Here is a 27,647-nt window from a genome sequence, read left to right as displayed (position 1 = left end):
AGAACTCTTGACAACACAAAAAGTCAGAGTGTCTTCCTTTCTCCAAACAACTGCACTAGCTCTCCAGCAAGGAATCTCAACTGGGCTGAGATGACTGAAATGACAGAAATAAAATTTAGAATATGGATAGGAAGGAAGATCATCAAGATGCAGGAGTATGTTGAAACCCAATCCAAGGAAGCTAAGAATTACAATTAAAAGATATAGGAGCTGACAGACAAAATAGACAGTTTAAAAAAGAACATAACTGATCTTATAGAGCTGAAAAATGTGAGAATTTTATAATGCAATCACAAGTATTAATAGCAGAATAGACCAAGCTGAGGAAAGAATCTCAGAGCTTGAAGACTGGCTTTGTAAAATAAGACAGTCAGCCAAGAATAGAGAAAAAAGAATGAAAAGGAATGAACAAACCCCCCAAGAAATATGGGATTATAGAAAGAGACCAAATCTATGACTCACTGGTGTCCCTGAAAGAGATGAAGAGAATGGAAGCAACTTGGAAAACATATTTCAGGATATCATTCAGGAGAACTTCTCTGACCTGGCTAGAGAGGCCCACATTCAAATTCAGGAAATTCAGAGAATGCCAGTAAGATACTTCACAAGAAGATCATCCCCAAAACACATCATTATCAGATTCTCCAAGGTCAAAATAAAAGAAAAAAATGTTAAATGTAACTATAAAGAAAGGTCAGGTCACCTACAAAGGGAAGCCCATCAGACTAACAGCCTCAGAAAAAAACCTAGAAGCTAGAAGAGACTGATGGCCAATATTCAGAAAAAGAAATTCCAACCCAGAATTTTATATCTGGCCAAACTAAGCTTCATAAGTGAAGGAGAAATAAGATATTTTTCAGACGACCAAATGCTGAGGAAATTTGTTACCACCAGACATGCCTTACAAGAGCTCCTGAAGGAAGCACTAAATCTGAAAAGGAAAGACCATTACCAGGCACTACAAAAGCACACTTACAGACCAGTGGCACTATAAAGCAACCACACAAACAAGTCTGCATAACAACCAGCTAACATCATGATGATAGGATCAAATACACATATATCAAAATTAACCTTGAATGTAAATGAGTTAAATGCCCCCAGTTAAAAGGCACAGAGTGGCAAACTGAAGAACCAAGACCCAATGATATGCTGTCTTCAAGAGATCCATCTCACATGTAATGACACCCATAGGCTCAAAATAAAGTGATGGAGAAAAAGCTACCAAGCAAATGGAAAACATAAAAAAGCAGGGGTTGCAATTCTAATTTCAGATGAAACATACTTTATGCCAACAAAAATCAAAAAAGACAAAGAAAGGCATTATATAATGGTAAAGGGTTCAATTCAACAAGAAGACCTAACTATCCTAAATATATATGCACCCAACACAGGAGCACCCAGATTTGTAAAGCAAGTTTTTAGAGACCTTCAAAGAGACATATACTTCCACACAATAATAGTGGGAGACTTCAACACTCCATTGACAATATTAGACAGATCATTCAGGTAAAAAATTAAGAAAGATACTCAGGGTCTGAACTCAACATTTGATCAGGTCTATGGACCTCATAAACATCTAAAGGACAGAACTCTCCACCTCAAAACAACAGAATATATATACTTCTCATTGCCACATGGCACATACTCTAAAATCAACCACACAATGGGGCTTAAAACAACTATCAGCAAATGCAAAAGAAATGAAATCTTAACAACCATTCTCTCAGATCATGGCACAATAAAATTAGAAATCAAGACTAAGAAAATCACTCAAAACCAGACAATTACATGGAAATTAGATAACCTGCTCCTGAATGACTTTTTGGTAAATACTGAAATTAAGTCAGAAATCAAGAAGTTTTTTGAAACTGAGGGAAGAAAGATACAACATGCCAGAATCTCTGGGACACAGCTAAGGCAGTGTTAAGAGAGAAATTTATAGCGCAAACACCTGCATCCAAAAGCTAGAAAGATCTCAATTTAATAACATAATATCACAACTAAAAGAACTAGAGAACCAAGAGTAAAACAACCCCAAAGCTAGCAGAAGACAAAAAAATAACCAAAATCAGAGCAGAACTGAAGGAGATTGAGACACAAACAACCAATCAAAAGATCAATAAATATAGGAGTTGGTTTTTGGAAAAAAATGAAAGAAAAATACATCACTAGGTAGACTAATAAAGAAGAAAAGTGAGAAGATCCAAACAAACACAATTAGAAATGACAAAAGGGATATTACCAGTGACTCCACAGAAATACAAAGAACTGTCAGAGAGTATTATGAACACGTCTATGCACACAAACCAGAAAATGTAGAAGATATGAAGAAATTCCTGGACACATACACCCTCCCAAGACTGAACAAGGAAGAAATTGAATCCCTGAACACACCAATAATGAACTCCAAAATTGAATCAGTGATAAATAGCCTACCAACCAAAAAAAAAAAAAAAAAAAAAAAAAAAAAAAAAAAAGCACAGGACCTGATGGACTCACTGCCAGCTTCGACAGGATGTACAAAAAAGAGCCGATACTGCTCCTACTGAAACTATTCCAAAAAATTGAGGAGGAAGGTCTTCTCCCTAGCTAATTCCATAAAGCCAGCATCATCCTGATACCAAAACCTGGCAGAGACACAGCAAAAAAAGAAAACTTCAGGCAAATATCCTTGATGAACATCAATGCAAAAATACTTAACAAAATACTGACAAACTGAATCCAGCAGCACATCAAAAAGCTTGTCCACTAGATCAAGGCATTTATCTCTGGGATGCAATGTTGGTTCAACAAACACAAATCAATAAAGGTGATTCATCACATAAACAGCACTGAGACAAAAGCCACATAATTATCTCAATCGATGCAGAAAAGGCTTTCAATAAAATTCAACACCCCTTCAGGTTAAAAACTCTCAAGAAACTAGATATTGAAGAAACATACCTCAAAATAATAAGAGCCATCTATGACAAACCCACAGCCAACACTATACTAAATGGGCAAAAGCTGGAAGCATTCCCCTTGAAAACTAGCACAAGACAAAAATGCCCTCTTTCACCACTCCCATTAAACATAGTATTGGAAGTCCTGGCCAGAGTAATTAGGCAAGAGAAAGAAACAAAGGGCACCCAAATTGGAAGAGAGGAAGTCAAACTATCCCTATTTGCAGATGGCATGATTCTATATCTGGAAAACCCCATAGTCTCAGCCCAAAAGCTCCTTAAGCTGATAAACAAATTCAGTCAAGTCTCAGGATACAAGATCAACATACAAAATTACTACCATTCTTATACATCAACAACAGTCAAGCTGAGAACCAAATCAGAAATGCAATCACATTCACAATGGCCACAAAAAGAATAAAATACCTAGGAATATAGCTAACCAGGGAGGTGAAAGATCTCTACAGAACTACAAAACACAGCTTAAAGAAATCAGAGATGACACAAACAAATGGCAAAACATTCTATGCTCAAGGATAGAAAGAATCAATATTGTTAAAATGGCCATACCACCAAAAGCAATTTATAGATTCAATGCTATTACTATCAAAAAACCAATGACATTCTTCACAGAACTAGAAAAAGCTGTTTTAAAATTAATATGGATCCAATTTTAGGAGCAAAGGCAATCCTAACCAAAAATAACAAAGCTGGAGGCATCATGCTATCCAACTTCAAACTATACTACAGAGCTACAGTAGCCAGAACAGCATGGTACTGGTACAAAGATAGACACAGAGACCAATGGAACAGAAGAGAGCCAAGAAATAAGGCCACACACCTACAACCATCTGATCTTTAATAAAGCTGATAAAAACAACCAATAAGGAAAGGACTCTTTATTCAATAAATTGTGCTGAGATAACTGGCTAGCCATATTCAGAAGATTGAAACTGGACCCCTTGTTTACACCATAAACAAAAATTAACTCAGGATGAATTAAAGACTTAAATGTAAAACCCAAAACTGTAAAATCCCTAGAAGACAGCCTAGGCTATACCATCCTGGACATAGGAACAGGAAATGATTTCATGATCAAGATGCCAAAAACAACTGCAAAAAAGCAAAAATTGGCAATAAGACCTAATTAAACTAAAGAGTTTCTGCACAGTAAAAGAAACTATCAACCAAGTAAACAACCTACAGAATGGGAGAAATATTTGTAAACTATGCATCTGACAAAGGTCTAATATCCAGCATCTATAAGGAACTTAAATTTCCAAGTGAAAAACAAACAACTCCATTAAAAAGTGGTCAAAGGACAGGAACAGACACTTTTCAAAAGAAGACATACATGTGGCCAACAAGCATACAAAAACAGGTCATCACTGATCATTAGAGAAATGCAGATCAAAACCACAGTAAGATACCATCTCAAACCAGTGAGAATGGCCATTAAAAAGTCAAAAATTAACAGATGCTGGCAAGGTTGTGGCGAAAAGAGAACATTTTATACACTGTTGGTGGGAGTATAAATTAGTTCAACCCTTGTGGAAAGCAGTGTGGCAATTCCTCAAAGAGTTAAAAACAGAACTACCATCTGACCCAGCAATTCTATTACTGGGCACATACCCAAAGGGTTATAAATTGTTGTATCATAAAGATACATGCACAGGTATGTTCACTGCAGCACTATTCACAATAGCAAAGACATGAAGTCAACCTAAATGCCAATCAATGGTAGACTGGATAAAGAAAATGTAGTATATATACATCATGGAATACTATGCAGTCATAAAAAATAATAAGATCATGTCCTTTGCAGGAACATGGATGGAGCTGGAGGCCCTTATCCTTAGCAAACTAACACAGGAACAGAAAATCAAATACCACATGTTCTCACTTATAAGTAGGAGTGAAATGATGAAAACATATGGACACATAGAGGACAAAAACAGACACTGGGGCCTACTGGAAGGTGGAGGGTGGGAGGAGGGAGAGGATCAGGATCAGGAAAAATAACTAGTGTGTACTAGGCTTAATACGTGGGTGACAAAATTATCTGTACAACAAACACTCATGACACGAGTTTACCTAATAAACCTGCACATGCATCCCCGAAGTTAAAATAAAAGTAAAAAAAAAAAAAGAAATATTAAAGGAAGACATGGATCTAGGCAGCCTTGTGTCAAATACTCTATTATCTATCATCTCTCTATCTATCATCTATCTATCTACATGACTTAGATAATAAGACTGAAGTCTAGCCAGAATCCAAACCTAGAACCCAGAATTTCTGTTCTCTTATCCATTGCTGTTTACAGTTCACAGTGAACTTTTAAGGCACACAATGAAGGCTGCTCTGTATATGCCATTTCTATTCCTCACCCTGAAATGTGGGAATGGTTATTTCATTCTGCAACCAAGGAACTGGGAACTTGAGAAGTGAACTGGAGCCTGGAAGGTCATAATGGTATGTGTCTTCCATGAGTTGAAGAGGTTCGGTGTACAACTCACCTAAAAAGAGTCTGTGCAACCTTGCATTCTAGCAAGGGAAGGGAGAATGAGAGCAACAGGGGTCAGGGATTATTGATGGTCTGTCCACAGTGAAGCCCTGTCCAGCTAGAACAGTGCCTACCTAGCACATAACAGGCCGTCCATAAATATTTACTAAATGATGATGGATGAATAAACAAATGAATATTAAACACAGCAACAAGCGGATTGAAATGTTCTTTTTAACTTTTAAAAATCACAAAAGGCATTTACATTGCTAGTTTGTCTCCATTAGCATGTTGTGCTAAGTAACCTCGTTTTCTTTAAAAATAACACTTGTATTCTTTCAATATTCCTAGAAGTAATAAAAATTGGTTTAAAAGTATTAAAAATTACACTCACTGCCTACCTCAGAGATAATAGTATATTCATTTTTTTCAATGTAGAACATCTCTCCCCTCTTAAGTTTCTGTGTTGTTAGTATTTACATGATTCTGGATAAATCGCCCCTGAATTTATGACGCTTACCATCATCTCTCTCTGTATTTTTTCCATTGGAAGATTCATTTATTGTCATGATTTCCATTACATTCTATATAGGGAGGACTCTTAAGTCTCCAATTTTAGTCTCATCTTTTCTTCAGTGTTCTGGTTCACCATTTTCAACAGGGTGCTGGACATTTCTGCCTTGATAATTTTTTTGCTAATTAGAAGTAGAACAATCATCTTCTCCTCTTCTGGTATGCCTGTTCCAGTTAAAGTCCTCACTATCTTCCTAGGCATATCATCTAGAGCCCTCTATCATTAGTGTCTTTTTTCTCTCCTTGGCTCAGCTCATCCAATTAGGCATCAGATCTTAGGAACTGTACCTTCCCATTTCAGTCTCTGTCTCATTCCGAGACTACGGCAATCACCTTTATTTTCTACACTGTTGCCAGATCAATTGCCTCGAAGCTCAGCTCCATCCACCTCTCTCCACCATCCATGGCTTCACATAGCCTAGAAAATAGAGCACCGTAGCCTGTATTCAAGACTCTCATTATCTGACCTGAGCTAACTTTTTACTAATCTCTCCCAATTTGCCTTCAGACAACGGAATCAATGCTTGTGAACATACCAAAGCTTTTGAACATGCCCAACTCTTCTCTGCCTCTGTGCTTTTTCTGCTCATGTTGTTCTCTCTGCCCAGGTGCTTCCTTTTTGCTCTCTTTCCTCCTGCAATTTTTGAGCTGGGATAGAAAAGGTGGGTAGAATATGCAAATACTCCCACCATGATGCCTCCCCAAATACCCAGAGCAGGAGTTACTTTCTACTCTCTGAGCCCCATAACACTCCATATTTCTCAGGTGTCTCTTGCCACAGCCAAAGATGCATCATCATTATAGGTGAATGTGCTGTGTCCAGACGATTAGCTGTGAGCCCCTTACCATCTGCACCTGGCAAAGGTTGCAGTGGCACCAAAGGCCCAGATGCAGTACCTGGCACTTGTGAGAGGATATTAGTTTTTACCTTGCCTTCTCTTTTTTTCTGGCTTTGCTATTTCCTGAAGGTGGTCTTTGGTCAGACTTAGTTGTTGTTTGCATAATCATGCATCAAAATTATTCGTAGAGTCAGGATTGATCAAGCCTGGGGAATAGCTCTGATAGTTCAGTACTTCCAGGGAGGGGCAGGGAGAAGGGAGGCAGGATCATGAAGCTCAAAAAAAAAAAAAAAAAAATTAAGGGGCTCTGTGGGAAACAAGGACATTTCAAGTGAGGTCTGGTGAGTGTAATGTCATCAGTTTAATTATATTCACTGGTGGATGGTTCCCCTATGGATGGGAAAAATCACCTACCGATGGGATATTTCTCCTAATTGTTATGGATTGCTGGCATTGGGCAACCATCACAGACTGACCTGTATGGTGGTAAAGCTGGAACTGGAATTTTCTTTGAATCATTTAGAAGTATGTTTACCTACACATCACAGAAATCACAGAAATCTTTTTTTTTTTTTTTTTTTTTGAGATGGAGTTTCACTCTTGTTGCCCAGGCTGGAGTGCAATGGCCCGATCTTGGCTCACTGCAACCTCTGCCTCCCAGGTACAAGTGATTCTCCTGTCTCAGCCTCCCAAGTAGCTCAGATTACAGGCATGTGCCACCAAGCCCGGCTAATTTTTTTGTATTTAGTAGAGACAGGGTTTCACTATGTTAGCCAGGCTGGTCGAGAACTTCTGACCTCAGGTGATCCACCCACCTCAGCCTCCCAAAGTGCTGGGATTACAGGTGTGCGCCACTGCGCCCGGCCTCATTTATTTCTTAATGATATATAGATTTACTTTCCTCACATAAGCAAGGAATCCAGAAGTGGGCACACTAGGGCAATAACTCTGGGCTCCATCAGGAATCTAGGCTCTTTCTCTTATTTTCAGCTCCTTCATTTTCAGCATATGGTTTTGCCTTTCTAGTCACAGGGTGGCTGCTGCATCTCCAGGCTCCACATCTAGATTCTAAGCCTCAAAAAGCCTGAGGGTCAAAATCTTATCCTTGAGGCTTTGACTATTTGACTTTTACTTAACACTGTGTTGGCCAGGTTCGTGTCATGTGGACGATACAGGCTGGAGAATCCAGTAGTTAGCTATCTAGCTTCTTTTACAGAGGAAGGCAAGTGAGAAGTTAGTTACAAATGATTTTTAGGTAAATCAAGTTGTTTTGGCTACTCTACCCTCTGGACTTTGTCTGTCATTATTCTGATCTTCAGAAAGAATAACATACATCTAGATTTTAGTAAAAACTGGGTTCTGAGAATTATATGTACATCTGCGTGTATGTACTTATGTACGCATTTGCATACCTGCTCTAGAGCTAGGGGTTTTCCTTGTGTTGTGAGTCCCTTGATATATGCTGTGATAATTCCATTTCTATTCTTCTTTCCCTTCCTTCCTTCCTTCCGTCCTCCCTCCCTCCCTCCCTCTCTTTCTCTCTCTCTTTCTCTTTCTTTCTCTCTCTTTCTCTCTCTCTCTCCCTTCCTTCCTTCCTTCCTTTCTTTCTTTCTTTCTTTCTTTCTTTCTTTCTTTCTTTCTTTCTTTCTTTCTTTTTTCTTTCCTTCTCTCTTTTTCTCTTTTTTTTCTTTCTTTTCTAAGAGACACGGTCTCACTTTGTTGCCCAGGTTGGAGTGCAGTGGTGTGATGATAGCTCACTGCAGCCTCCAACTCCTGGGCTCAAGTGATTCTCCTGCCATAACCTTCCTAGTATCTAGGACTACAGGCACCTGCCACCATGCCTGGTTAATTTTTTAAAAAATTTTTGTAGAGATGGGGTCTTGCTATGTTGTCCAGGCTGGCCCCAAACTCCTCACCTCAAGTGATCCTCCTGCCTTGGCCTCCCAAAATGCTGGTATTACAGGTGTGAGCCACTTTGCCTGGCCTCTACTAACTTTGCTTACACTTTAGAAATTGGGATACTTGAAAACTTGGCTTTTTAAAATGTTTAATTTAATTTTTATTTTTATGAAAATGTTATATATTTAAGGTGTGCAATGTGATATTTTTGGTATACATACACATAATATACCAAATACTACAGTCAAGCTAATTAACATGTCCATCTCTTCCCATAATTACTTTCTTTTGTGTGTGTGGTGAGAATACTTAGGATCTACTCTCTTAGCAAATTTCAAGTATACAATACAGTATTATTAACTATAGCCCCCATGCTGACATTAGATCTCCAGAAGTTACTCATCCTGCACATCTGAAATTTTCTACCCTTTGACTAACATTCCTGGTAACCACCATTCCACTCTCTGTTTCTGTGATTTCAACTTTTCTACTTCCACAGATAAGTGAGATCATGTAGTATTTTTCCTTCCATGTCTGGCTGATTTTACATAGCATAATGTCCTCCAGGTTTATTTATATTTTTGCCAATGGTAGGATTTTCTTCCTTCTTAAGATTAAATAGGGTTGGGTGAGGTGGCCCACACATGTAATCCCAGCATTTTGGGAGGCTAAGCTGGGGATTGCTTGAGCCAAGGAGTTCGAGGCTGCAGTGAGCTATGATCACAACACTGCACTTCAGCCTGGGCTACAAAATATAAATAAATAAATAAATTAATTAATTAAATTTTAAAAATAATTAAAAATTTTTGAAAAAGACTATTATTCCATTGTGTGTGTGTGTATATATATGTGTGTGTGTGTGTATAACTATCCATTCATCTATCAACAAACACTTAGGTAGTTTCCTTATCTTAGCTATTGTGATTAGAGGTGCAATGAACATGGCTTTGATTAATCCAACTGTGGAGATTCTAAAGGAACCACCCTTATTTCAGTGAGAGGCTATAAATGCAGAAGCCACACTCTATTAAGGAATCTAAAGATCCTTATGTGTGAGACTAAGCAATATTTTTTTACAAATGGAGAAGATATGGCTTTAATTTTTGTAGTCTTTAAGAATGTTGGCCTTTAATTTCTTTAGATTATAATATTAAAAGGGATTTGAATTTTGGACTTGATTGCTCTCTGGGAGTTTAATATTAGGAGATAGTTCAAATTCAAACTTGAGTTATTCTTATTGCACTGACATTGTATTTTAGGTTGTATTGGTATTATTTGGGCGTGGTGTATAACTTCTGATGAATTCTATTGGGCATCTTGGCCAGTGACAATCTGAGATAATATATAGAATAAGGAATACATTTCAAGCCTAGAGTATTTACTTAATACGTAGGTAAATACTTGTCTAAGTATTAAGAGTTTTAAGTATTAGAGTTTACCAGGGCAAAGATTAAACTGTACACCATGATCCAGACAGTATACACAAGGAAGAGGGGGTTGATATGGAGAGAGAAACCTCACAAAGGCAGGAGTAGGACTGTCCTGAGATTACCCAAGGGAACAGCCTAAGCCCTGGTAGACCACTAGTCTAATTACAACCTAATAGTTTAAGAAAACAGAATCTTGAGAGTGTTAGAGGAGACCTTCTGTATTCTTCAAGTTTTCAGAAAGGGAGAAGATTTCCGCTACTCTACCCAGCAAGAAAAAGTTGGGAAGAACGCACCTCTCTTTGCCCACCCCATCGTGTTTATGGGTTTCAAGGTTTAGAAACCTGTGGCTTAGTCCCATCTGAGTTGTTTTCCTGCATCTGCCCTTGTCCTTTCTTCCCTACTGAGCTCATGGAGGTTAGGGGTCAGTTTTATGTACTTCCTGGAGGCTCTTTAGAGCACTGACTTCTTCTTTCCTGACTCCTGGAGCCTAATGGATATGAGAGAGGGACTCTGGGTTAGAGAGGCTTGTCTGCAGACTCTCTCACTCCCTTGAGAAGAGGCCCCAATGTCTAAATCTGGGAATTGAGAGTTCCTTTCTGGCCATGGGCCCACACCAATAGTTTCAAAAATGGCTTTATTTGCCATCATGCTGATATTTTGATTTTCCTATTATCTGACTCCTTGATTCCAAAGTTGAAGTGGTGGTGGTAATGAGAGAGATGAGATGAATTATCACCTCTAAATTCTCAACAAGTATTAGCAAAAGAAACACTCACTGATGCAGTAAAAGTTTCCCCGGAAGGATCTGACAAACCCCCCTTCCAGGGCACAGCCAGGACTGTTGGGGAAGAACAGAGTTGCAGAAGAGAGTGAGGGATCCTTAGAGAAAGAAAGATGGATTTTACCATGTCCCCTGGGGGTGGATTCTGTACAGACTAATAGATAACTCAATAAGAAAAGCCAACAAACACTTTGGACCACAGTCTGGAGCAACGTGTTTTCTGTAGGTGTCTAATAATAACATTTTCTTCCTGGTGATGTACTGCAGCATCACAGCTTCCTAAACATCATGGGAATTATTAAGGGGAGGCATACATATGAGACATTTAGGAAACATCTATTGAATACATACATGACAGCGAGGATTTCTATCTCATAGACTTAATAAGAGATCCAGCACACTAAAGGGACACTTTGAGGAAAAAAGGGCAAAACCAAAATCCTATCTCGTCAATCTGAAAAAATTATACATGGGAGTCACATAAGCACTTAGCAGAAATAAGCAAATGTGGAAGAAGTACTACCAATAGAAGATCATTGGAAAGGGGGAAAATAAATAAATATATAAAATATATTCATGTATATGTAGTATATAAATATATACATAATATTATATATAATGTCCCTCTTAAATAACTTGATACCTTCATATTAAATGACATCTCCATATTAAAGTCTTTTTTCTAAATTGTTTCATCACAATTTTAAACTAAGCCTGAGGAAAATGCCCTAGAATAACCCTGGTGAAACTACAAATAAAGGAAAATTCAAAGTATTTCCCTTGTGTTAAATGGAAAATTGTTAGGGATGAAGATGCCAGATTGAAAGATGAAAAGAGAAAAAAATCTAATCAGGAAATGCAAAAGCTAAGGTTTTAGCAAATTAGCTCACCCTGATGACTCATCCCAGATGTATTAAGTTCACATTTAACAGCCTCTTCATTGAAGACACAAAATACCATCTGTCTCTTGCCAATGAGTTAATGTTAGTCTCAAAGCCTTAAAGTTCACATTTCCTAATTCTTTTGTTTGGAAATAAATAACCTTTATGTTGCAGTGGGAATGTAATTTTTCTTTTCTTTTTTTTTTTTTTTTGCCCAATTGAGAGGAATAAATACAAAAATTCCAAAACGAAGCTCTCAGGTTGTGAAATGTTCTGTGGGTCAAAGACGCCTGGCTCTGTGTACAAGCTGCCTCGCCTGGATCCATCCCTGGGATTCTTTTTAGGATTATGTTACTTGCCTCTTTAGCCAAGTCTCAATTCTTCATTCAAGTTGAGCCCACATGCAAAGCTGAAATGGGAAATACCTGTCGGGCCTCAACCTCGATTCTCAGAAAATGCCTCCAAGGGCAAAATAATAGCCCTTCCATTTATTCCGACCCTCTTTCCTCAACAACATTTTTCTTTTTTAGTAGAAAAATGCTATTTGGCTTGTGCCACAATATTTGGCCTTGCACATTTTGGGCACTTCAAGTAGGAATAGGGAAATAATGAAGACGATTCACCGATAATCTTCTCTATACAAATACAGGAAGAATCATAAAAGGGAGAAAAAACTGGCCGTGCTTTTGAGATCCCAGGGACCAAGCTATATATCATAAACACTGGATCTAATCCCAAGATTTGGTTTCAGTTCCAGCCCAGTCACTAAGTCACCAGTGACCATGGGGAAGTGACCTCATACCCTGGGCCCCAGTTTTTCCTTCTTCAAGTGATGGGAGAGGACTGAAATTGTCTAAGGCCATACCATTGCATTGATGCAGAATGCTTGGATTAAAAAAAAGAATTTTTTTTTTTTTTTTTTTTTTTTTTACAGACCCTCATGTTACTTGGTGAGCGTGGTGAGCTCAAGACAAATACTTTGAGAAATTTTGTTCCAGGCTCTTTACCCTTAAATTCTTTGCATTCCAGGCCTCCCCAAATTAAGTCTCAATGTAGCTTTTCAATTTCTACTTCCACTTCTTCCCTGCTCCTGGACTTTTACTTTCCTGCAAATATCTCTTATATTTCTTCTCCTTCTTTGTTCATGCTGTTCTCTCTACTATTCTTGCCTTCTACCTCTGCTTACCAAAATCCTACTTCAACCCGTAATCATGAATGTATTTTTTCAATATGTTCTTCCTGCTGTCCCTGGATTTTTCTTTCCTAGCAATTTAATGTATTAATATGTTCCTCCAATCCTGGGTTTCTTAACCTCAGCACAGTTGACATTTGAACCTGATACCTTTTGTTGGGGGGCGTTGTAGGGAGAGAGGGAGAGGCCTGTCCTGTGCATTGCAGGACATTTAGCGGCATTTCTGGCCTCTACCCATTAGATGCCAGTACTACTTCCCTCTCCCGAAGCCGTGACGAATGAAAATGTCTCCAGAGATTGCCAAATGTCCCCTGATGGGGTAAAATCACCCTTGGTTGAGATTCACTGCTCTAACCCTCTATTCTATCCATAGTATAAATGGGTTCAAAATCAGGCAGTCCTGAGTTTGAATCCTGGCTCCATCACTTGTTACTCTGTGACCTTGAGGAAGTTGCTTAACCTCTCTGAGCTTTAGTTTTCTTATGAATAACGTGAAATGAACAGTTTCTGGCTAGCAGAATCGTTGGGTGGGTATGAGTTTTAGAAGAGATTCAGACATAGTTGGGATTGTTTGACGATCTTTGAGAAGTTGGTTGCAATGACCCTTAGGAGTTTTTAAGAGATACCTGCTTCTCAAGGAAGGACTTGAATGCTTAGCAACAACCACAACAAAATATTTGTGTAGGGACTACTATGTACCTACCAACGCTCTCAGCACATTGTATACATTACATAAATTAAAGTAACTCATAACAAAACAATGGCTGGAGAGTGAGGAGTGATTCTGATATTTTGGTAATTTATATTCAGTCAACAGTGGTCACAGCTTCTACTCACTCAGGCGTGGGTTGTTAGGAGTGAGAGGACTGTGACTAAATGCTTATAGAACAGTTTAACTAAACACTATATTATTTGTCACCCAACTTTCACTGCCATGGACCCCTCTCCTGCCCCCACACAAAGGGTATGGAATCATATTCTCCTTTACCTCATCAAACTTCTCGGAAAGCTCAAATGGAGAGGGATGGTGAGCAGTGGCTGAGGAGTAGCAGCTCCCAGGAAGAGCACTCTTGGTGTTGCCATCTTTGAATGACGTCTTGGGCTCCATGGCGCAGCTGGACAGACAGATGTGTACAGATGGACGGCCGCAGCAGTGGAGCTGCAATGCCCAGCGGAAGCAGCAATGTCCAGCACTTCAGAAGTAGCACTGCCTCGCCTGGGCGGCACTGGTGGCCTCTGGGGCGAAGCTGCTGGGCCTCCTGCAACAGTGATAAAGTCTCCAGCAACCTGTGGGGAAAGGCCTTGCAGAAGACACCCTGGAAACTCAGAACAATTCAGGAGGCCGGCCAGCAGTGAGAGGTCCCGCATCCACTGAGGTGAACAACAGTGCCGTGGGATGTAAGTTGTTTCAAGTATCAGATCCACAGACATTATGTACTGAGCCACACCACTTTTGGACTCTAGAAAATATATAATACATCTAGTATTTTGGGTTTCTTCCCTTTGTCCTTGAGACGGGTAGAGTGATTCTGAAGCAGCTGAAATCGCCCACCATCTTCACTTGTTCATAGGGCCAATCTTGCTTGAGAGAATTTTGTTCATTATTTCCACTGCCTATCAAGCACATGGCAAAAAACACGTATTTAGAAATGTTAAGTGATTTATGCTAAGCAAGGAGGCAAGTGTATACTCTGAGTGTCACTTCACATTGAGCTTTGTTTTGAGTTTCTAACCTTCAGTGCAAAGATGACCTCAGTGACAACACTGCGACTCACGTTCACTCCTGTACTAAAGAAGTTGCCCTGTGGCCTCTAGTTGTTACAGTGTTCCTGACTGGCTTTAGAAAAAGTTAATGACTACCTAATGTCATTAAAATTAATGATCATACTATCAATAAAGAGAGTAATTATCAATGTCATTAAAATAAATAACAAAGGCCATGGCAGACTCAGCCATAGCATCTGAGCATTCACATACCTTTTACCCAGGTAGACCAGTGCAATTTTATTCAAATACAATGATGTGTCATGTGGTTGTTATGAATGCAGTTGATTAGATATTTCTGGCTTTCTGCCTTCTGGGTTCACGGTGGGACTGCATTTCTTGCTCGCCTTCTTCAGACTGAGCTGGTACCAGATAACTAGTGTTGGCCAATGAGTTGTGAGTAAAAGTGATGCGTGTTACTACCATACTATCATATTAAATTGCTGGTACAAAACCATTCAAAGATCTCTTTCCTTTTGCCGATAATGACCAGGCAGGGACTGCCTCACTGGGCTAGATCCTTCAGTGAGGGTGATACAGCACAAAACCTACAGCCAAGCCACAAGGGATGTATAGTACAAGTGAGAAATAAATCTTTGTTTTAGGCCACTGATATTTGGGAGGACAGGACTGTCACCGAAGCACAACCTCCCTCGTACTGAATGATGCATGCTAGGAATTACAACCCAGCCACCTCTCTCCTTTCAGTGAAAGCCCCAGAACAGCTCCAAATTCTGTAAAGCAGAATTCAGAATCTTTTATTTTTCACTCTTGCATCTACATCTAATTTCCACTGACCACACTGTAGTTGCCTAGATATTAGAGAGTCTGGGAAATTTTCCATTCTCAGTTTGTATCTACCCTGCATATCCACATGTAAGGGAACATGTGTTTAAAGATGACAGAGACCCTGGAGCACATTCAGACCACTGGTGTTAGGAACCTTGCATTATACCTCCATTTGCATAATGATACCTTGCTAGGACACAGTGACTTCTGTTTACTTCACATAGATTATCTCATTCAATGGGCTGATAGTTTTAATCTGACTGGTTTGGTTTTCATTACAAAGGGAAAGATCACAAAGCCATTTGGTGTAAAAAGGCAGAATCCTTCTAGATCTTTTGTCCCCTCCACCTGGTTCCAAGCCCATGCTTAAATGCAGGGTGGAGTAATGATACCAGACACTGCAACCCAGAGCCCCAGCAAGGGATCATTATGTTGTAGTATTTGGAAATCACTGGTGATATACACTCATCCCAAACCTGACCCCAACCTCCTCCTTCTAACCAGGTAGGTAGTCCAATTTAATCTCTCATAACATTCATGATCAAAATGAAAATGTATGTACTTTTGTCCCTAAGCTAAAGAGCTCACTTAAGAGATTCATAACACAGGCCGGGTGCGGTGGCTCACGCCTGTAATCCCAGCAATTTGGGATGCCGAGGCAGGCAGATCACCTGAGGTCAGGAGTTTGAGAACAGCCTGGCCAACATGGTGAAACCTCGTCTCTACTAAAAATGCAAAAATTAGCTGGGGATGGTGGTGGAACATGCCTGTAATCCCAGCTACTTGGGAGGCTGAGATAGGAGAATCGCTTGAACCTGGGAGGCAGAATTTGCAGGGAGCTGAGGTAGCACCACTGCACTCTAGCCTGGGCAACATAGCAAGAATCTGTCTCAAAAAAAAAAAAAAAAAAGAGATTCATGATACAGTCCTAGAATTTGGAATTAATCTGATTCAACAGTTTCCAAATACTGATCCACATGCTGCAAGTGCAATTTCTTCTTTCTTTTGCATTCTTCCTTGCTTCCTCCCTCTGTTCTCCAGTAACTATTCACCTCTTCCCTTTCTTGCCTTGCTTCTTCTCTTCATTCCTGTCATTCATATTATGGAATATAGTTTTCTGGGCCACAGCATGATTTGAAACATGGGAGGGTGATCCACTTGCCCACCTAGCACAGTGTCTCTTTCACAGGATTCTTTTTACAAACAATTATTTGGCCTTTGTTTGAAGAGTCCAGTGCTCCTAGGTTTTTAAAGGAGCCCATTCTACTTGATATTTTTAGTAGTTACATAGTTTTCCAGTTTTTAATATTAGCAAATTGGCAAAAGCAAGCAGGCTATTCTGTGTGAGACTCATCTGCCAAGTAACCTCAGTATGTCACTTTCCAGGAGCAAATAGTTCATGCATCTCCCACTCCCAAGTAATGTTTCTCTGATTTTAAAAACCACAAGGGCTCAATGTCTGAGACTACTGCTAAGGGTTTTAGTATGCATTTTGCATTTCAATAAACTAATAGGAAGTAGGCTCCAAATTGGATGTGGTAGGCAAGAGAGGGCAAGTTTTGAAGTTCTAAGAGCAAGACAGTTGGCAGCTGTTCTCTGAAGTTCTCTGCTTCATCTCAGAAAGGGCTTTTGGATGGCCTGTGACCATACAATTCCACCAGATGATCTGCTCACTGGCCTGCAAACAACCTGGCCTCTCCATCCTCAATATTTAGCTCCTGCTATTCCCTGTGCCTACAACTTTCCAGAACTTTTCCTGTATTATTCATCTGGGCTTCTGCCTTATATTAGAATTGTCAGGCCTCTGAGCCCAAGCCTGCACGTATACATCCAAATGGCCTGAGGCAATCGAAAACAACAAAAGAAGTGAAACAGCCAGCTCCTGTCTTAACTGAATGACCAACCTTAAGACATTCCATTATGACTTGTTCCTGCCCTGCCCCAACTGATCAATCGATCGACCTCATGACATTCTTCTTCTGGACGATGAGTCTTTTATGATCTCCACACCATGTGCCTTGTGACCCCCCTCCTCTGCCAGCAATAGATAACCACCTTTTACTGTAATTTTCCATTACTCACCCAACTCCTATAAAGCAATCCCTTCCCCATCTCCCTTCACGGACTCTCTTTTCGGACTCAGCCCACTTGCACCCGAGTGAAATAAACAGCCTTGTTGCTCACACAAAGCCTGTTGGTGGTCTCTTCACATGGATGCGCTTGACAAGAATATCAATATTTTTGCCTTCACTTCCTGCTCAACTTCATAGCAATACTAAATTGTTATCAATATGAAAGCAAGAACTACATGTGACTTATTTTTTAAAAATCTTCATCCAATTTCCAACACAGTGCCTTGGGTTCAAAATGGGCTTTCAGGGCGGGGCACGGTGTCTCATGTCTGTAATCCTGGCACTTTGGGAGGCTGAGGTGAGAAGATCTCTTGAGGCCAGGAGTTTGAGACCCACCTGGGCAACATAGCAAGACCCTGTCTCTACAAATAATTTTTTTAAAAAATACCCACACACCTGTAGTTTTATATACTTGGGAGCCTGAGAAAGGAGGATTGATTGAGCCCAGGAGTTGGAGGCTGCAGTGAGCTATGATCACATCACTGAATTCCAGCCTGGGTAACAGAGCAAGTCCCTGTCTCTTAAAATAAAAATAAATGGGCTTGCAGTACCAGGAAAAAAAGGGCCATTACAGTTTGTGACCTAATTCATTCAAAGGGGAGGTCACTCACAATAGGAATTTCACACAAAAGAAGGAAGCACCCCATCACACATTGTAATTGAAAACTGTGGCTCAAGAATCAGCTGGACAGTTTGCCCTTCTAAAGCAGAAATGTTTAGGCAAAGAGGACAAGCTGATTAAAGAGGCAAACAGGACAAGCTGATTGAAGAGGCAAAGAGGACTGCTGAGGAGTGATGGAGGAGGAAGATATGTAGGAACTTCCCTGAAGCCCTTATGTCACTGACTTGCCAATAAATTGGGTTAAACAACAATAACAACAACAACAAAAGCAACATGTCCAGGCCTAAATCTGATCCTTCCCTCAGACAGACAGTCACAGCAGCATGTAGGCCGGGAGGCCCATTCTGTGCCCTCTGGTATGACCTTGTAGGGCAGGATCAGCAATGAAATCCTGGCTAGAGGAAACAAAGACCATGTGTAAACAGTTCACCTCCACTCCTGAACTACAACACTGTTTGACATAGTTTAAGAGTGACGTTGACCTTCTTCTGCTGGCTCTGGAGCTAGCCAGGAAAAACAGCAAGAAAGGAATGAGAGGAATGAGAGTTAGCAGGTTACTGGTCTGCAAGATGTCCTCAGGGGGGTTTGGGGTTGGTGCAATGGTGAGGGCAGCCAGGGAAGTTCCTAGGCCTGTTGTCTTCTGCCAGTGCCCCTGCTAATCGCTGAGAAAACTCCCCTGAGCCACATGCAAAGATGAAGTAGGTAAAAAATCATCCACATCTCTGCATAAGGCAGTTTTGCCACTGAAGGTGTTACTTTTTTACAGTTGTCTAGTTTAATATCTCTTTGGTAATGACGGATGTGCAAGGAGTGGCAGGAAACTTTACCTAATGGTGGCAGGACAGGGTGAGTGTGTGTGTGTGTGTGTGTGTGTGTGTGTGTGTGTGTGTACGTATCCACCACCCCCAACACATGGGCCCCTCGAGAGCTTCCTCACCTCTCATTCTCCTTTTCAGAAAGTTCTAGACCTGTGAATAGCACATTCACTGTCTATAATGACATAATTCACATACTAGCTTAATCTTTTAGTAATTCAGGATAAGCCTTTTTCTCCCTAAATAGTTGTTAACATCTGGAAGGCTTTACAGCCTTTTCCAGATCTTTTGTGCCCTTTCATGCATGGCATAGTTCTGGGCATATGGGGACTACTCAGCGGATATTTGTGAATAGGCTCATTAAGCATCTTTATTACCTGATATTGATAGAATTCTATAATTTTCACTACACTATGAGGTTGAAATGAATCCTAAGGGCTTATAGCCAAATCGGGAGAGACTGTGCACAGCAGCCCACTTCTTATGGCATTCTGTGTGTGCGTATAAGTGGACACGCCAGGCTGTGCTGTTGAGTAGATGCGCAGGAGTGGCTGGATGGACTGCCTGCTGACTTTTTCCTTAAGCACTCAACCGAATTGTCTAACTCCTAAGTGGGTGATGAGGCAGGAGAATAGTGTCTGGAGGCAGGGAACCTAAGGCTGTTTCACGCTGACTTCCTAGAACTAACTTGAAAGGAAAACCCTAACTTTCCACGCCTAAGCAACAAAAGGACCAGAGGCTACTCCCTTTGACCTTTTCTGCCGGGCAGATGAGAAATTGGCTGTCCACCACAAATCAGACTGATTGCAGGTCTAGTCTTTTTTCGCATAGAAATATAACTTTGTAACTTCACCTTAGCCTCTGATTGGTTGTTTTTTGCAACCAATCGGATGTTTGCACGGGAGTGTGACCTTTGTAACTTCATTTCAGTCTCTGGTTGGCTGCTTTCTGCAGCCAATCAGAGTGATTGCCGGCTACCGCTTCATTTACTTGAGGTGAGCATGAAGTGGCCAATGGGAAACTTCTAGGGGGTATTTGGACCCAAGAAGATTTCTGTGTCCGGGCCCTTGAGCTACTGCATGGGTCCGCTTCCACACTGTGGAGTGTACTTTCGTTTTCGATAAATCCCTGCTTTCGTTCTTTTGTTGCTTCATTCTTTCTTTGCTTTGCTGGGCATTTTGTCCAGTTCTTTGTTTAAAATGCCAAGAACCTGGACAACTTGAAGCCACAACCCTCTACCGGTGACAGTGGCATATGTTTAATGTAAACACAATGTTAATAAGAACTAACATTTATTGAGCACTTATTATGTGCCAGACACATCCCAGGCTCTTTCCATTAATTAAATCCTTGCCACAAACCCTGTTGTTATCCCTGTGTTAGAGATAAGAAAGGCTGCCCAGCCCCTGACTTCTTGTGAGGTGCATGCCTGTCTTTGAACCCAGGGAGCCTGAATACCGAGCCCCAGCTTTTAATCCCTGAGCTGTAGAAGAAAAATACATTTGCTCATGTTCGTATGTTATCTCTTGATCTGTCTCGAATAGATATGAAAAAAACTTTTTTTTTTATTTTGTTGTGCTCTCTGACCATAGTGTCAAGCAAGTATAGGGCCAATGTTGGGCACCGGCTTGGGATGTAGAGCTGTTGTTCAGCAGCTTGAATCTATGCACACAGAAAGCATGCTCAGAAAGGAACATATTACCCATTAAAGATGAAATGAGGCTAATGGACTGCTTTTGGGAAAAGACGAAATGTGGTCACAATGAAAGAATAGGGACATGACCATAATTAATGAAGTAATAATCACTTTTGAGCTTAAATAAGACCTAGTTCTTTGATTACAAGTGCTACCATTTGAAGAGAGCTGGCAGGGCCCCTTAGCCTGGGGTCAATATTAGTAAAACTGTTTCATCTTAATGTTGCAGTTATGCTTGATCACTTTATCTGCTATTTCCAAAGAACTTACGAGGTTTTCTTCTTCCTGTCTTTGTGCTTTCAATTGGTTTTAATCAGAGGCGAGATGCTGATTCAGCTTCTAGTTTGAATTTATTCAGCTGGTGCAAAGATTCTGTGACAGGATTGCATTTACATTTTTATCACTGTCTCTTAAACCTGAATAATTTATCATGTTCTTGCCAGCCCTCCCCCAGTCATCGTACAAAACCAGAAAGGAGTTCTTGCTTTTATAATCAAACTTATTTTGGATGTGCCTGGGTTTTGTCATGGACTTCTGACACCCTCTCTTTTTCATCAGGGCGAAGTTTACAGGAAAGCATTTTTTTTCTTCCTGCTGATTAATTCAGCTTAGATTTGTCAGAGGTTTATTTGTATGGACTCCTTGTCAAAGCATGTGGATTCTGCAACAAATTAACTGGTTATTAAATTAAAGATTTCTGGTTAAGAATCTGTTGTGTACCATGGAGTCTTCTTTCCTGGACAATTTCACTATTTAAATGTGGGAATGATCGTCTTGATATAACCAACAAATTATGTTCATGGAAAGAAATGTTTCCCGTCATGCCAATAACTGAGATGTTACTGGTTATATATACATATACATGCTCAGGCATACACTGGTGTATCAGACCTGAATAAAATTATTCCATCTCTTTGTCTGTTAAGAAAAAACAGAAATGAATAAATGCATGTCCATGCACACACACAGCTATTCAAGTCAAGGCATTTTAGTGTAGGATGTTAGAAATACATGAGTGTTTCCTCAAACTGGAAAAAACCCCACTTAATTTATTATTTTATGAAAAGATTCACCTTGGGGCCCATTAAAGAGCTCCTTTTGTATATTTAAAATGGATTTTGAATTACCAAAACCTTAAGAATTACTCTGTCTCTTTCAGGGATCTGCTTTAGGGCTAAGGCATATTGGGATTTATGACTCTAAGAGTGGTATTAAAATATTCAACTGAATGTTAGCTGATATGTTTCCTTCCCCACCCCAGGCCGCAACTTTCCCAGGGGATCTGAAGCCTGTAGCACATTGGGCTGTAGAGATTTTAACTTCCCAGTTCTAATAGGTTTCCAGATAGAAAATTATATTTCTTTCTGGGAGAGATTAATGAGTGAACAACAATGGTGTCATGGTTAATTTTATGTGTCAACCTGGTTAGGTTATGATGCCTAGTTGTTTGGTCAAACCCCACTGTAGATGTGGCTATGAATGTATTTGTGGGTGTGATTAACATTTAAATCAGTAGACTTTGACTAAAGCAGATTCCTTTACTCAAATTATGCAGGTTAATGTGGGTAAGTCTCATCCAATCCTTTGAAGGCCTGAAGAACAAAGAGTGAGGTTTCTGGAAGAAGAAAATTTTACCTCAAGCCTGCAATGTAGAAATTCTGCTTGAGTTTCCTGCCTGCTGGCCTGCCCTGTGGAATTCGGAGTCAAGAAGGTAATGTAACTCTTGCCTGCATGTTCAGCCTGCTGACTTATTCTACAGATTTCAGACTTCCAACTGGCACAGTTGCATGAGGATTTCCTTAAAATCCCTCTCTCCCTACCTTTTCCCATCCCTCCTTTTGTTCTGTTTCTATGGAGAACCTTGACTAATACAAATGGCAGTCAGTCTTCCTGCTCAGCACCCACTGAGAAATGATACACCTTGTGCCAGCAAAGAAGGCTGGGGTCTCTCCCCTCAACATACTGTCTTTCCTTTTAATGAAAATGTTTGGTGTACTTTTCTGTTGTCATATCTAAACTGCAATTTGTAGCAGTTGATTTTCAGTGGGAAATTGTGAGATTTTTTGTCATTTCCTAGGACAAATCCTGACATCTTTGAACTCTGTTCCCATACCACCTCTTCCATGAAGCCTTCCCTGAGAACCCTCCCCATCACTTTCCTAAGGCTGCATTGGGTTTCCCTCTTCTATGTTCCCATAGTACCGTCTACATGGATGTCCTTATCACTGTGTTTAGCATGCTGTATTATAAATATTTTATGTATGTCTTTTTCTTTCACTAATCTGAGCTCTTTAAGGCTGGGATTAGATTTTATGTTTGTATCCTTGGTGGATAGCATAGCATCTGCCTAGAGTGAATGAAAGGAAGGTTTTCTATTAATGTTTCCATGTAATCTCTAGAAGATTCTCTCTAAAATCCTGGGATGGATTGGAAAGAGCATAAACATTTAAGTCAGATAGAAAGGAGTTGGAGACCAGCCTGGACAACATGGCAAAATCCCATCTCTACTAAAAATATATATATAAATTAGCCAGACGTGGTGGCACATGCCTGTAGTCTGAGCTACTTGGGAGGCTGAGACAGGAGAATCACTTGAACCTGGGAGGTGGAGGTTGCAGTGAGCTGAGATTGCACCACTGCACTCCAGCCTGGGTGACAGAGTGAGACTCCATCTCAAAAAAAGAGCAATGTCCTTCTTCCAGTTACCTCACTTTCTAACCGTGAGCTAGTCTTTCAACTTCTTAGGCATTCCTTTTTGATTCTGTAAAATGGAAATGATAAATTCTACCTGACTTCTTGGATTATCTTAAGAATTAAGTGATGTAAGTGATCTGATATTCCAGTAAATGAGAGGTGTTATTTCCTCCTTCTACATCACTAAGCATTTGTTCCAGAACACTTATTTTAAGTTCCCTGAAGTTGAATCTGGAAAACAAACCAGTGATCTCTGGCTGTGCCCTAAGTAAGTTCCTACATCTTCCTTTTCTTACTAAGAAGAGGGCATGGGCACACCGGGTCCTGACTCAGCTCTGGTTCAGAACAATCTCTCATTCCAACTAAAGAAGGCTCCCTGGGGTCTCTCACTTGGGCCACCCAACTGAGTGCCAGCAGTGTCTAATTTTCAAGGCAGAGCAATTATTTTGTTTGCTCTCAGAGATCCCCTAGATTAGTGATTCTCAATGTGGTAATGATTTTGTCCCCTCAGGGGACATTTGGCAATGTCTGGAGATATTTTTGATGCCACAGCTGGGGTTGGTGAAATGCTACTGGCATCTAGTGTGGAGAGCCAGAGATATTGCTCAATATCCTACAATGCACAGCCCATCCCTAGACAACAAGGAATTGTCTGATCCAAAATGTCAATAGTGTTGGGGTTGAGAAACTCTGCTCTAAGTAATACAAAATTGACACTTTTATCTTCAATACACAAAGGAAGACGAAACAAGTCACAACTATACATCAAAAGAAAATTCCCTAGTAAATGTATTCATCTGCCTTTCTATTTTATTTCCAGACTTGACCACTACTTATTTATTCTCACTCTACACTAACATCATTATCTTAAATAATAGAGTTGTGTTACTGTAAAGCTAGGTGATATGAAACAAGGCAGCAGCTGTCTTTGGCAAGTCTGGTTCTGCAACTTTCTAGTCATGTGACCCTGGGCAAGTATTTTAACCTTTTCGATGCTCAAGTGCTGCATCTATAGGATGGAAATACTAATATTATCTATTTCACAGGAGTCTTGTAAGCATTAACTGAGATAGTATATGAAGAGTGCTTTTGCACCGAGTGAACCTTCAATCAACTGTACTAGTTTGTATGCCTGGAAGAGCTGCTATATGGGATCAGAAAGAAAAATAAGGTATGGTGATTGCTCATTAGGTGAAAAGTACAGCCTGGTCAGGGGGCACTCAGTGATCACCTGTGGGTGTCATTGTATGGACTTGCCTCCTATGTCCAACACAGTGAGGATGCGTCATCTCTAGAAAAGGGAGATTTAGTCAGGTGAGAGCCACATCAGTACAGTAATATTTTAAAGGGCTGAGGAAAAAGGTAGAACATGGAGAAAATAATTCCTTTTTCCATTCCTATCACCAGCAGCACACCCACATTCCCGTATTCTAATGATACTCAAAAATCCAGAGTGGGAGATTTGCTTAGTAATAGAGTCAACATGGTGTTGTTATGGAAAAATATTTTGTTCAATCAGCAAAAATCACTTGTCAGTTAAACCTCTGGAACCATGATCCTGTTACTGATTGACGCTGAGTAATGTTTCTCTTGGGCTTCTGGACAAGATCTGAGCTGCAGAGTAGGGCAGTCATGTAAATGTGCCTAATTGGTCAGGGTGAAAAGCTGTGGGCACTCAATCTGTCCTGGGGTTTAGGCTTGCCCAAGGGCAATTATAGGCAAATTAAAGGACAATTTTGTGGATAAATGACATCAGGAGTACATAACACTTGTCTGGTAATACTTGTCTGGTAACACTTGACTAATAACACCTACTCTGTATCAAAGCACAAGATGGATAGGATAAACTCTGGAATTTTATTTTTGCCAAGGGATTATTGTTAATGCTCATCATAATTCACAGATTGTCATGCCTTTCTTTTTGTTTGAGATATGTAAAAACTGTGGGGTGGTGAAAATAATCAGAAAACATCTAAAGTACTTAAAAGGAGACTCTAGAAACAGGTTCCAATGCAGAGCCAAATTACACTTCCATATCTCATGCAAAAATCCAGTTTACTTCATTTGGACCTCTCAAACAAAACAAAACAAAACAAAAAAACACAAAGAGACTATATGATGGCCAGGCAGATTTGAAAAACATCCAAATAAAAATAAAAACTGCAATGGTCAAAGTTAAACACTCAGTGTATTTTAGACACAGATGAAGAGATTATTATTTATCTGAAAGATATGTATGAATAAATTACCCACAATGCAACACAAAGAGACAAGGAAAGCAGGCAAGTGTGTTAAGGAATATGAAGACATAATGAGAATATATAATATACATTCAATATAATTTCTGAAAGGAGAAGATGGAGAGAATGGAAGAGATTCAGTCTTTGAAGAGATAATAACTAAGAATTTTCCAGAACTGATTAGTGTATTAGTCTGTTCTCACGCTGCTATAAAGACATACGCAAGACTGCATAATTTATAAAGGAAAGAGGCTTAATTGACTCATGGATCAGCATGGCTGCGGAGGCCTCAGGAAACTTAGAATCATGATGAAAGGTGAAGCAAATATGTCCTTCTTCACATGGCAGCAGAAAGGAGAAGAATGAGTGCCCAGTGAAGGGGGAAACCCCTTATAAAACCATCAGTTCTTATGAGAACTAGCTCACTGTCAGGAGAACAGGATTAGGGAAACTGCTCCCATGATTCAATTATCTCCATCTGATATCTTATTAGTTCTGTCCCTCTGGAGAACCCTGACTAATACAATCAGCAAACAACATTGATAGACAAAGGAAACACAAGAAAGACAAATTTAAAGCATACATAAATGAGATACATTGTATTGAAAATCTAGAACTCCAAGATAAAATCAGCCAGAGAGAAGACACTAAACTAAACTAAAAATGTGGGAAATTTAGACGTCAGAAGACTTCTCACAGCAACAATGGAAAACAATACTCAGCACAAAAATATCTCCAAAGAGCTAAGACAGAAAAAAAAATTGTCAACCAAAAATAGTGTCCCCATCAATACTGTCTTTCAGAAATTAGGGCGCAATAAATGCATTTTATACAAGCAGAAGCAGAATTTGCCACAATAGAACTTCATTTAAAAACTTATGAAAGAGGTATTGCAGGAAACAGAAAAATATTTTTCAGAAGGAATATCTGAGAAGCAAAAAGAAATAGTGAACAAAGAAATTGGCAAAGATGTAGAGGTATTTAAACAGTTGATTGCGAATCATTCCTGCCTATTAGATACAATCACCTGAGTATGATTCTGATTTAAACAGCCTGGGTGGATCTCAAACATCAATATTTTTTAAAAGCTTTCCAGGTAAGTGCAATCTAGGATGAAAATCATTGATATTAATAAACCTTGTCTGAATTAAATTATATATATAGTATATATGTAACATATAAATACATATACAATGGTAATAATTACTGATGTGTGGGGTTTTAAAAGGACATATCCAAAATAGTGAATATCAAGCATATAAGTCAGGAAGGGGTTATGGAAGTTAAAATATTCAAAGACCCTTACTTTGTTCACAAGGGTATCTAAAGTATAAATAAGCATTTTAAAGCTAACCGGGCATGGTACATGTTAAAGGTATCTGCTTTAAAAATATTAAGTTATAAATATAAAGGTAAAATTGGAAAAACAGACGACATAGCTAAGACTAATATTCAATCTAAAAAAAAGACTGGGGAAAAAACAAAGGTATAAAAAAGGAAACAAATGAGAAGTAAAAAGAAGACGGTAGAAACAATTCCAAATATAGTATGTCAGCAATCTTGCCAATGTGGCTGGACTAAATCCATCATTTAAAAGACAGAGATGGCCAGGCGCAGTGAGTCACACACCTGTGTACTTTGGGAGGCCAAGGTGGGGGAATCACCTGAGCCCAGGAATTCGAGAGCAGCCTCGGCAGCATAGGGAGATCCTGTCACTACAAAAACAATAAAAAATATTATCCAGGCATGGTAGTGGGCACCTGTGGTCCCAGCTACTTGGGAGGCTGAGATGGGAGTATTGCCTGAGCCTGAGAGATCAAGGCTGCAGTGAGCTGTAATTGTACCACTGCA

At 39.8% G+C, this 27,647-nt stretch overlaps 1 long non-coding RNA gene across 7 annotated transcripts in view; it reads left to right on the top strand.

Moving 5' to 3' along the window:
• The window catches only part of LOC101058385 (uncharacterized), a 527,851-nt gene that overhangs the window by 439,058 nt on the left and 61,146 nt on the right, over positions 1-27,647 (top strand). For all 7 annotated transcript variants that reach the window (XR_010150244.1, XR_010150248.1, XR_010150245.1 and 4 more), the window contains 2 exons: positions 22,418-22,573; positions 24,603-24,727. This is a non-coding gene — a long non-coding RNA (uncharacterized LOC101058385). The remainder of the gene's footprint in view (positions 1-22,417; positions 22,574-24,602; positions 24,728-27,647) is intronic.

The sequence above is a fragment of the Pan troglodytes genome, chromosome 13, assembly GCF_028858775.2.
Source record: "Pan troglodytes isolate AG18354 chromosome 13, NHGRI_mPanTro3-v2.0_pri, whole genome shotgun sequence".
Lineage (NCBI taxonomy): Eukaryota > Metazoa > Chordata > Mammalia > Primates > Hominidae > Pan > Pan troglodytes.
The sequence above is the reverse complement of the archived record's forward strand: the minus strand, read 5'-3'. Positions and strand labels throughout refer to the sequence as shown.